Raw genomic sequence first — 12,497 nt, 5'->3', positions numbered from 1 at the left:
TGACAGAAACTATCACCGGTTCTAGGGTCCACACCAGCATACGTAGCTCGGTCCACCAGAAATAACAAGTGGTAGAAGACTCGGATGCTTTTTTCATTAAATTTGAAAGGGTAGGATATGATAGCAAACATAATCGTTTAAAATTCAGGCGAGAGAAATGGGCTAATCATGAAAACCCCAGAGCCCTGTTTTATAGGATACAAGACTTCAGCCTTAGATGGTTGAGACCCGGTGAATGTACCAAGGAGATTATAAACAAAGCAAATAGGAACAGTTCCTACATGACTGATAAAAGCCCATACTACACACTCAACATGAGATTAATGATCTTCTGGCTACAGTATTAGTAGGTTTTGGGTGTAGACACGTGGCTATTAAAGCATAATTGGTCTCACCTCACCAGTGGAAGGAAGGAGAAAAAACCTGCCACAACCTGTATATATGGAGAGACCAGAATATACGCTGTCACCGAGATTGCGATGGAGATTGAATGGAGAGAGTATAAGGAAACACTTAGGGTTGGAGCCATTCCACACCTCATAGAAGATTTAATACTTGGTACTGATTACTGTGACTTCCTCCTCCTTTTACAGCGAGCTCCCTCAGTAGGCAATGGCCATGACTGGCATCAAGAGGCACGTTTTTGTAATGAAAACATTAAGGGAGATAAGGAGAAGAACAAAAATTAGCCACCAGAGCTAATGTGAGTTCTATTTCTACTACAGTCTATCATGAAGATGAAACTCCTAGAAGTTTTCAAGCCTGTCAAAGAGAGGAACTCATGTTACAGCATGCATGGGCACAGGTTGTTCCCGGGGATGACGAAAAGGTAGAAATTTATTTACAATCAACCGGGGTCTGCTTTATAGAAACATAAAGTTCCATGACGAGGTACATACCCAACTAGTGGTACCCCATCCTTATCAACCACAGGTCCTTCATTTAGCACACAGCCAAACCGGGGTGGGAGTGATTATGGCAGGGAAAAAGCAAAAGAGTACCTCTTAAGACACTTTTATTGGCCTGGCATCTATTCTGATATCTGAAAGTTTTGCACCTCGTGCCCACGGTGTCAAGGGGTTAACCCACCTCAGGTCCCTAAAGCCCCTTTACAGCTCCTGCCTATCATCAACATACCTTTTTCAAGAGTAGGAATGGACCTAGTGGGACCCTTAGTAACTTCTTCTAAGGGATACCAATATATATTGGTCCTTGATGATTACACAACAAGGTATCCCAAGGCCATTCCCCTAACTAGTATGACTACCAGAGTGGTGGCCCAAGCAATGATTGAGTTCTTTTCCAGAGTGGGGCTTACTAAACAACTGCTTACGGACCAGGGAACCCCATTTATGTCTAAACTCATGATTCAGATACGTCACATTCTAGGCATAAAACCTCTAACGACGTGAGTATACCTCCCACAAACAGACCGTCTTGTTGAGAGGTATAACAGAACAATCATGACCGTTCTGAAGAAGACTATTTTAGATGCAGGACAGGACTGGGATAAGAAACTACCCCTGGTCCTCTATGCAATACGCACCCATGTTCAGTCCTCCACAGGTCATCGTCCCTTTGAGCTAGTCTTTGGACGGCAACCCAGAACATCACTAGATATGTCTGCTGAATACTGGGAGGAAGAAGCGGATGAAGGTAAGAACCTCAATTATACCTGCTCACTTAAAGAAAAGGTACATACACTATGGGCTGAGGTTCGAAACCAAATGAAAAAAAACACAGGAGAGACAAAAACACAGTTATGACTTGAGTAGTAAGTTGAGAGAGTTACAAGTTGGTAGCAAAGGGACTCCTTACCTCGCCTGATAAACTCCTCGCAAAATGGCAGGGTCTTTTTGATGTTATCGCCAAGGTTACCCCAGCGACTTATAGAATAGCCGTCACTCATACCCGTAGTGATGGAAAAATCTATCATATCAACTTGTTAAATGAGTGGAAGGAGTCAGATGCAATTTAGTCAAACACCAAACCTACCTTTTTCATCACAAATAACCAACCCCTCGATATTGAGTTAGTCCCCCAAAAATAGATAGACTTGGCACTTACACCCCTATAGGCGACAACCTAACAGAAACACAAAGAAAGCAAATCCTGGACTTGGTGAACCGTAACAAGGATGTATTTTTCCAAACTCCGGGAGGACAACCCTTATACAACATGGCATCCACACTGAGCTAGAAAAAACAATCTGGTTACGACAGTACTGGATTCCCCCAGGCCCGACGTAAGGCAGTAGAAGAGGAAGGTAACAAAATGTTAGAAGGAGACATTATCGAACCGTCCAAAAGCCCATGGTGTTCACCCATTGTCTTAGTGCCAGACCAAATGGTACTGTTAGGTTTTGCATAGACTTTTGCCAAAATTAACTCCATATCACATTTGATACCTACCCAATGCAACATGTTGATTAACTTATTGAACAGCTGGAAGTGGTCCAATACCCTACTATAATAGACCTCACAAAGGGATATTGGCAAATCCCCCTTTCAGTACAGGATAGAGGAAGAAAATGATTTTTCCACACCATCTGGCCTATATCACTTCAAGGTGTTGCCATTTTGGCTACACAGTGCACCTGCCACGTTCCAAAGACTGATGGATATACTCCTATGAAATCATAATACCTATGCAGATGATTTCCTTGACGATATAGTTATCTTTAGCCCTTCCTGGTACATGCATATCCATCACCTCTAAACGGTTCTTGCCACTCTCTGTGAAGCGGGACTTATGGTAAGCCCTGAGAAATATCACCTAACTAATGATTCTATTCAAATCTGGGATACAACATCAAACAGGGGGCTATTTGTATAACTATACAAAGTGAAAGCCATCCAGGACCTTCCCTATCCTGCCACAGCATATGAGATTCTATCCTTTATGTGTTTAATTGGTTATTATAGATGTTTTAATCCAGAGTACACAGATAAAGCAGCTCCTCTCACAGACCTGTTGAAAAACAAACGACCCAACAGAATAACCGAACTAACACAACAACAACATGAGAGCTTCAATTAACTGAAAACTGTTCTGTGTACTAATCCTATTCTACGATGTCCTGATTTGTCCAAACCCTTAATCTTATGAACCAACGCTTCCAATCAGGGACTGGGTGCAGTCTTATCCCAACCTGATGGCTTGAACCATCTTCACCTAGTATGCATATACAAATAACAACAAAAGTTGTTACTGTGTAGAAAATGGTGCGCACTTCCAGAAGGTGAGCTAGCGTCTTGTTGCGAAATCCATGATGGTAAAGTCTGTGATGAAGAAAGGAGTGCCCAAGTGGTTATGCACCCAGCTGCAGGGTGCGTAAACTGTCACCTCGGGGAGGCCACAGTTATAAAATGCAAGAAAGAGAACCACGGCACATCGCAGATGTATGAAAGTTTCAGTTTATTCTTCTATAATGTCTCAAGACGAAATTGACACCTGGCCCAATAAGACATCTTGGGCACGGTATCAGAAGGCCAATACAATTCTCATGTTTGGAAAACAACAGCCGCATATCCTGTGTAAAGAATTAAAACCACAATCTGTGTCAGGATGTGGTAATGAGAGAGAACATTTCTTGCTATCAAGAGAGACTCCATACGCATGCAGAAAAATGTATAAAGTAGAACAGAGCATATCTCCAAAGCATGGAAGTGTTCAGTGGTATTCAAGAGTTCCAATGGCCGCTAGTGTAATGAAGGGTAATGTGCCACGGGATGGAAGGAGTATCCGAAGACCATGATAAGCCTAAAGTGTGGAAAAAGGGAATTGTGCAGGCGTATGAAGAAGCATAGTTGAGCTTAAAGTCAGAAGAGCAAACGATTGGAGGACAGGGGCAATTGAATGAAACTAGGTCTGAACAACGGAAAAATACTAGTATGGGGATCAGTGAAAAAACTTTATCAGTCCCCCCTTGTGTGAGAAAATGTATTAATCTTCTCTTCCCTACTAATGGTTAAAAAACGGCAATATAGGAAAACAACTGTACCAATTTTTAAAATAAACCGTCTTCCTACTTGTTTGGCACTGGATGCTTCAAACTTATTATATTGGACGTTTGGTCAGTACTAGAAGTTATTTGTGTGCAATCTGGTGAATGGTTAATTGAGAATGGTGGGTGGTTGGATAAAATATAGCAGTGAACAGGGGCAAGAACGGCCCGCTCTGGAAAGCGTAGACCGTTAAAAAAGAGGTGTAAGTTTATGAAAATGGTAAAGTAGCTAGAAGGCAAGTAAAAATCAGTTTGCCCAACATAGACACCAGGATTTTTATAACGTAAGAAAAAGCAGGAAGACAAAAATTATATGAACGTGGCGCACAGTCGTTTGTGAACGTGTGTGCCGAAATGGAAATAACATGGGAAACCGCTATGAAGTATATAGCATGTCTCCGAACTCTATAAGTCGGACAGAAGAGTAAGTCCTACCTTCAACCAGCAACGGGAATGTTGATCGTTTGTTAACGGCGTCGCATATGAATTGCGCGCCGGTAACCAGCTGCTATTTTATGTGTGGCTGGGAAATGGAAAGAGAGGACGGACTACGTCAGAACCAACTATAGTGAGCGCCATGTTGGGAGGAATGTAAATCTTAAGAAGCTTTTAGAAAAGAATGTAGTGCGTGTGTCCCAAGTAAGGGTGACAGAGCCATGCAGATCTAAGAGAGAATTACACCACATACAAAAAAGGTGTGCTGAATAAATGCAAAAGCATAAATAACAATATAAACATGGCAAGTCATTTTTCATGAACCAACACAAGACAAATATGATTGTGTAAGGACAATTGCAACATAATCATAGCATAAGAGACATCAATCAAAGGGCAAATACAAATGTGTAAATTTACAATCATTTGCATATTGGTTAAGAGACATATACAATCACATAGGAGGAGTGAGATGTGGTTGGGGCACAAAGAACATCATTCAAATGCCACAAGGATTCTGATGTAATATGTGACAAAATGCAGCAAGAAGGTCCAAACTTTTATATGCGAAACACAACTGTCATTGTGAAAATGATAATTCCACTGAAAATGTGTTATTGAGAAAATGGGTTATAGAAAGACATGTAGATCTTTCTCAGAATTGAGACCCTCCTCAACTGCCTGTAATTTAATGATCCATCTACTCTCTAGTTGCCTAAGCCGGAGAGTGAATTGCAACACCAAGTTCATTGTATACTGCATTATCTGTACCTGTAAAAAGATCTATGATGGGAGCACCATCAGACCATTCAAAGAAGGATTACAGGAACACATTAGGGCAATCAAAAATAAAAACAATGACTATCCTTTTGCGTTACATTACAATCTAGAACATCCATTGCAAGAAAGACTGGATATACGCACACATGGTATTGCTACCCTAGGCAGTTGCCCGAGGGGTGGTAATAGGACTCTCCGGCTTAGACAACTAGAGAGTAGATGGATCATTAAATTACAGGCAGTTGAGGAGGGTCTAAAGTCTGATAAAGATCTACATGTCTTTCTATAACCCGTTTTCTCAATAACACATTTTCAGTGGAATTATCATTTTCACAATGACAGTTGTGTTTCGCATATAAAAGTTTGGACCTTCTTGCTGCAATTTGTCACATATTACATCAAAATCCTTGTGGCATTTGAATGATGTTCTTTATGCCCCAACCACATCTCACACCTCATATGTGATTGTATATGTCTCTTAACCAATATGCAAATGATTGTAAATTTACACATTTGTATTTGCCCTTTGATTGATGTCTCTTATGCTATGATTATGTTGCAATTGTCCTTACACGACCATATTTGTCTTGTGTTGGTTCATGAAAAATGACTCGCCATGTTTATATTGTTATTTATGCTTTTGCATTTATTCAGCACACATTTTTTGTTTGTGGTGTAATTCTCTCTTAGATCTGCATGGCTCTGTCACCCTTACTTTGGACACACGCACTACTTTCGTTTCTAAAATCTTCTTAAGATTTACATTCCTCCCAACATGGCGCTCACTATAGTTGGTTCTGACGTAGTCCGTCCTCTCTTTCCATTTCCCAGCCACACATAAAATAGCAGCTGGTTACCGGCGTGCAATTCATATGTGACGCCGTTAACAGACAATCAACATTCCTGTTGCTGGTTGAAGGTAGTACTTACTCTTCTGTCCGACTTTTAGAGTTCGGAGACACGCTATATACTTCATAGCAGTTTACGAAGTTATTGTCATTTCAGCACACACGTTCACAAACGACTGTGCGCCACGTTCATATAATTTTTGTCTTCCTGCTTTTTCTTACGTTATAAAAATCCTGTTGTCTGTGTTGGGCAAATTGATTTTTACTTGCCTTCTAGCTACTTTACCATTTTCATAAACTTACACCTCTTTTTTAACGGTCTACGCTTTCCAGAGCGGGCCGTTCTTGCCCCTATTCACTGCTATATTTTATCCAACCACCCACCATTCTCAATTAACCATTCACCAGATTGCACACAAATAACTTCTAGTACTGACTAAACCTCCAGTATAATAAGTTTGAAGTTTCCAGCGCCAAACAAGTAGGAAGACGGTTTATTTTAAAAATTGGTACAGTTGTTTTCCTATATTGCTGTTTTTTAACCATTAGTAGGGAAGAGAAGATTAATACATTTTCTCACACAAGGGGGGACTGATAAAGTTTTTTCACTGATCCCTGTACTAGTATTTTTCCGTTGTTCAGACCTAGTTTCATTCAATTGCCCCTGTCCTCCAATCGTTTGCTCTTCTGACCTTATGCTCAAACTTGCTTCTTCATATGCCTGCATGATTCCCTTTTTCCACACTTCAGGCTTATCATGGTCTTCGGATACTCCTTCCATCCCGTGGCACATTATCCTTCATTACACTAGCAGCCATTGGAACTCTTGAATACCACTGGACACTTCCATGCTTTGGAGATATGCTCTCTTCTACTTTATACATTTTTCTGCATGCGTATGGAGTCTCTCTTGATAGCAAGACATTTTCTCTCTCATTACCACACCCTGACACAGATTGTGGTTTTAATTCTTTACACAGGATATGCGGCTGTTGTTTTCCGAACATGAGAATTGTATTGGCCTTCTGATACCGTGCCCAAGATGTCTTATTGGGTCAGGTGTCAATTTCGTCCTGAGACATTATAGAAGAATAAACTGAAACTTTCATACATCTGCGATGTGCCGTGGGTCTCTTTCTTGCATCTTCACCCAGTAGTCTACATCAGCCAATAACAGTTACTGGGGGAACAGTCTTACCCCATCATAGGAAATGAATGCTTGTGTAGCAAGTGGGCAATTAAAGCACTCCAATATTATCTGTTGGGACGCTCTTGTATCCTACACACAGACCAGGTCCCTCTAAACTGGCTTTCATGTAATAAAGACACCAATCCTAGAATCTACAATGGTTCTTAACTTTGCAAACCTTTACTTTTCTGACACTCCATCTTTCTAGCAAACACCCAAAAAATGAATATTTCCTCTCATGGGCAGCAGTATCCTCATGGCCCGACCAGCCATTCCAGAAATGGGAGTAGTGTAACAGGATAGCAGTCGTGAGCCCGACTGTGGAAGACATCAGGTGAGGGGCCTCTTACGATCCAAGCTACCCCAGGGGAACACCAGAAATCGTTTCCCCCGAGATACCTGAAAACATTTGGGTGATGTGCAAGTTACGAGATGAGACCAGAGGTCAGGCGCACATTGTACAAAGGCAGCAGCTCACTGCGGATGCGAGGAAGGAGTCAACACCAGGAAAAGAAGAGACGCCATTAGTCATGAAGACTGAAGCCGCGGGACCCGACCAAGTGACTGGAAAGGGGGAGACTTCGGAAGAGCCGGAAAGCCTAACGGAGCAAGTGAGCACAGTGGAGCAGGAAAACCCTGTGAAGGAGGAGACTCAGCCAGATGGCACAAAGAAGACGTTGGACTACCTGGGGAGAGCGAGTGGAAGAGAAAGACCAGTCAAAGCCACCTACACTCCCCACGTCCTAGGATGGGTGTGGCTAAACAAGATATGATTGGTAGTAAGGGGACAAAGTCCGAAAGTGGGTGGGAAAGCGTGAGGGGTGGTGTGGCTGGGGAAGGGGAGTCACCTGTGTTGGGAAATACGAGTACTCATATGGGAGAGAAGAAAGATAATAGGCACCTTCGCTCATTGAGTGCTGATAATAGTTGTTAGCACCCGTATGGACATGCGCTCCACACTATTGGGCACACCCTGACCCCACCACAAGCACATCCCCATCCTTGGCACACATAATAAAAAAACGCTTACCTGACATCTGGTTTTCTGCGGCACACCGAAAAGAAGAGACCCAAAGAGAAGAGTTGTCCTTCACCTAAAAAAAGAGAAGGGAAGGTTACCACAAGAGAGAGAGTGAGAGAGAGCGCGAGAGAAGAAACAAACATACAAGAAGCTAAAAGAAGTCACATGAGATAAAAGAGGGAACTGACCAAATAAAAAAAGAAAATGCTTGTAAACACTAAAAGAGACTCAGACATTCACATTTCCTCTCTCACTATACACGGGTTAGCCTGTTCTCTGCTCTGTGACATGCTCCCACAATGCTCTCCAATGAAATGCAAATGTTTGCAGATGCTTGAAAGCAAGAATGATGATTTTCAGCTTTCAAAATAAAATGTTCACAAAAATGCAACTAGGAAAAAAATGTTTTGCTAAACTACTGTGAAATTCTAGGTACCATTTCTTTGAAGCATTATTAAGTAAAATGTCTTGATGCATGCTAATATTTCCCAAAAATATTCATAATGGAAAGTCAGTGCAAACAAGCCTCTCACAGCCAATAGGTCTGACAGTGGTCATCAGTCTTTTGGTTTTGTCAGTGCGTGCCTTGTTTTGACACTGATTTTGTAAAACTTGTTTGATGTGGGAGCTGCTGGGCTTTCATCATTGTAAACCAGTTTTAGCATAAAGCTAGAATATTTTTTGGTCCCAAAAAGCACACATAGCCACAGTAGTTCTTGGCCCTGAACAAAACTACTTTGTGTGCTGATGTGCTCCCTGTGAAACAGCAGATCGCGATCATTGTAATGTAAGGTGAAATACATTTGTAGAGCATAGAATTTGTCACCCGTAAGGATATCCAGGTGCTGAGTAGGAACAGGTTCTGCAAGCAGGATCAGTCACAGTGAAAAGCCAGCTGATTGATGGATAGAGAAGAGATAGAATTTTAATAACTCAAAAGGTCTTGGTTAACACTGGACTTAATTAGGGTGGCAATTCTTAAAGAAAGTCACAAAAATGCACCCATGGTGTATGTCTTTGCATTAGTGCAGATTTGTGTTTTTCATGAATTCACAAGAATTTACAGAAGCAGACCAGGAAATCGTACTCCTAGAAAATATGTTTTGAAATGTACTTCAGCAAAAGCAGCTCTGCAGGTGTAGATTTGCTCATGCGAAAATCTGTTAAGTGTTTACAAATTCACTTTCCCTTTAACCACTTTTTTTCCCAACCCTGGAAGAAGTTTTACTTCTGACCCTCGTCAGGAGTATATTTTCAACCTTTCTCAGCAAGGAAAATGATTAGAGAATAGCTGGGAAAAACGTTTGAAACACAAACGTTAGTTGGTTTGCACAGACTCGAGAGGGCATTCCAACCCTGGAACTACTACTTACCGCTAACTTCAGCCCCAGTATGTAGATCTGTGGAAAGGTGGCGAGATAAGGAAGCTGCTAGTATTCAAGCCCTATTATAGTAATAGCCCTGGCATATTGAGAGAGGCTATTATCAGAGCTCTTATATAATGAGTTTGGTGCCATAATTTGTTGCCGCACTGCATGGCACCAAAGGGACAAGTAGATTTTTTACAGGATATTTTATTAAATTACACATCCATGAATCTAACAGTGTCTCATCTTCCTTTGACATCCTGTGTACCACCTGAAGCATAGAAGAATTTCTATGCTCTCGTGCAATCAGGAGCATCAGTTCACCTTCTGCAGCCACACCGTGCCTTTAGCTGATGCACTAAGGACCATTTCCCAAGTGAACAACTAATTCTGAATGTATCCTGGCCTGGTATTACCAAACTGTTGTGCTTCCCAATCAAGCTACTATCAGTCCATCATGGTATTAGAGTATTGGCCCATTAAAGAATTCCATTAAGCTACAACCCACATGAAATCTGTGCCTTTCTGTAGTTGAAAGATCTGATTCCTCCTTGTACAGGAATTGGGCTACCTCTATTCAATTTCATTCCAACAGAATTCTTGGGTCCTTGAAGCTTCTCTATGTAAATGGAAATCAATTTTTCCTAAAGAATAAAAAATATGTTTTTGTTTACAAGGGACAGTTATGGTTGATATTCGTCATTTTAATTAGGCTTGTTTAGAAATGTACTCCAGATGCAAATGAAAGCTTTGTTGTGTCTCCCATGGACGTTTTAAAATTCAGACTAATCTGTTAAATTCCCTTATAGGGCCAGTGTGGATTATTGATGTGTAGTGTGTAGGTTTTCACTTGGAAATGTTCTTTTCCACTTCACGTTACAGTGGGTGTTTATCTCAATTTGCTCACCATGGGCTCAAGTCCCAAAAGTCCCTGGCTAAGAGTCAGAAATGCTCTCCTATAGGCTTACTCCTAAGTTTGAAGTAGATGTCAACTATTCAAAGAATGGAAAAGGATTTCTTGCAGGAGCAGACAGTGCTAACTTAGCCTAAGGGCACTTACACGAGAAGCAGATACCATTAATTTTTTTTTGGGGGGGGCACAGACCGATTAAGCGATTTGCCCAGAATCACAGAATGTTGAGCCAATGCCTGGACCCCAAACAGTTTCACCAGTTCCAGAATCTGCAACTTTGGACAGTAAGCCACATGCCACATCTCTAATGGGAATTATGTATAACTCTTGGCCCATACAGTAATATACAGATATTTATTTCTGCATACAAAATCGTAATGCAGAAGTGCATTTGCTCTTCAAAAATGTTTTGTTTTTCCTTTGAGAAAACGATTTTCTCTGTTGAGAAACCTCTTCTCCTGCATCGCGTTCCCTCTCCAGTCGCACTTCAAATACCCATTTCAACACTGGCCCTGAGCAGGAGTAAAAGATTAAAATACTTAGAGTGTAAAACTCTGTAGTAATCACGACGTGGATCGCATGTTAGAAAGTGTTCTTTTATTGATGAAAACACAGCGTAAACACCTCAGGAAACCTCGACCAGCATATCTCCCGCCCAACCGCGCCCTCTCTTCATTCGCACCCGAACCTCCCGATGATTCAAACACTCTGAATCTACAAATAGATCTACATAGAAAGTGACATAAGCATAGCCTCCCATTTAACCCACTATACATATACTGTAACGCAAGTAGCTTTACCATTTTTCTATGTAAAATCAAAATACTACAAACTCCTTGCATGCTACTGGTTAAAATCCACAAACTGGCAAGTTTGTGGGTGTTCCGCAACTATTGTACAGGTGAAAACACCCTGAAATACTTACAAACCTGACTCTAAAATCAGATTTGTTTACATGGAAATTCAACTACACTGGCAGCGTTTGTGTGAGGAAATTCCACTTGTGAGGACAAAATCCCAGCATTCCTGGTGCTATGAAATGAACGGAATATACCCATCATAAGTTTTAGTTAAGTGTGCGAAAACCTGTCTGGGTCACTGCAGTGTGTTAAATTCCAGAAATGACTGCGCGAGCTCCAGCCGCTTCTCTCCTAACTGCAACATTGGTTCTGAAGGCCTCAAACTGGGTTAATTTATCCAGGCGGCTACTCAGTAGCACATGTTTAATTTCCTTTTAATCGATGAGAAGCAAAGCGTGGACACAGACGCAGTTTTCTTGGGTGTGGACATAATATATATATATATATATATATATATATATATATATATATTTTTTTTTTTTGCTTTTTCATGGCACAGTAAATCCAGTGTTGGACAAACAGTTCATTTAAAATAGGGCATTTGTTTTGGATGAATTGCTGTTGTATGACCTGTAGATTTCTGTTTGTATTTCCGTGTCACATATTCTATTCAAGTTGCATATAACAATTTGTTTATTCACTTTTTGGTTTGCCACTATTCCATACAATGATATGATAAAAGAGTTAACTATTGATTATTTTCATGAAACGCACCATACAATTAACATGCGATTTCACTGCCCTGCTGTTAGAGATGTAGCAGAGCGAAACGCTGTGTGAGCCTCCTGACTCCAAAGCAAGGTCTTTCTGTGAGCAGCATTCTCTTGGCATGACTAACTGTTAGTTTTTCTAGAGCTCCTAGAAGTAGAACATGTGATAACAGGAAGAGCTGCCAATTTGTCCAATTTCCCTGGCTTGCCCGTGTCATATGCTGTCTGTAGCATTCACGTTAAGGGGCATATTTATACTCCGTTTGCGCCGAATTTGCGTCGTTTTTTTCGACGCAAATTCGACGCAAAACTAACTCCATATTTATACTTTGGCGTTAGACGCGTCTAGCGCCAAAGTTCATGGAGTT

The sequence above is a fragment of the Pleurodeles waltl genome, chromosome 2_2 (genome assembly GCF_031143425.1).
Source record: "Pleurodeles waltl isolate 20211129_DDA chromosome 2_2, aPleWal1.hap1.20221129, whole genome shotgun sequence".
Classification (NCBI taxonomy): Eukaryota; Metazoa; Chordata; class Amphibia; order Caudata; family Salamandridae; genus Pleurodeles; species Pleurodeles waltl.
This window is presented reverse-complemented; position numbering follows the sequence as displayed.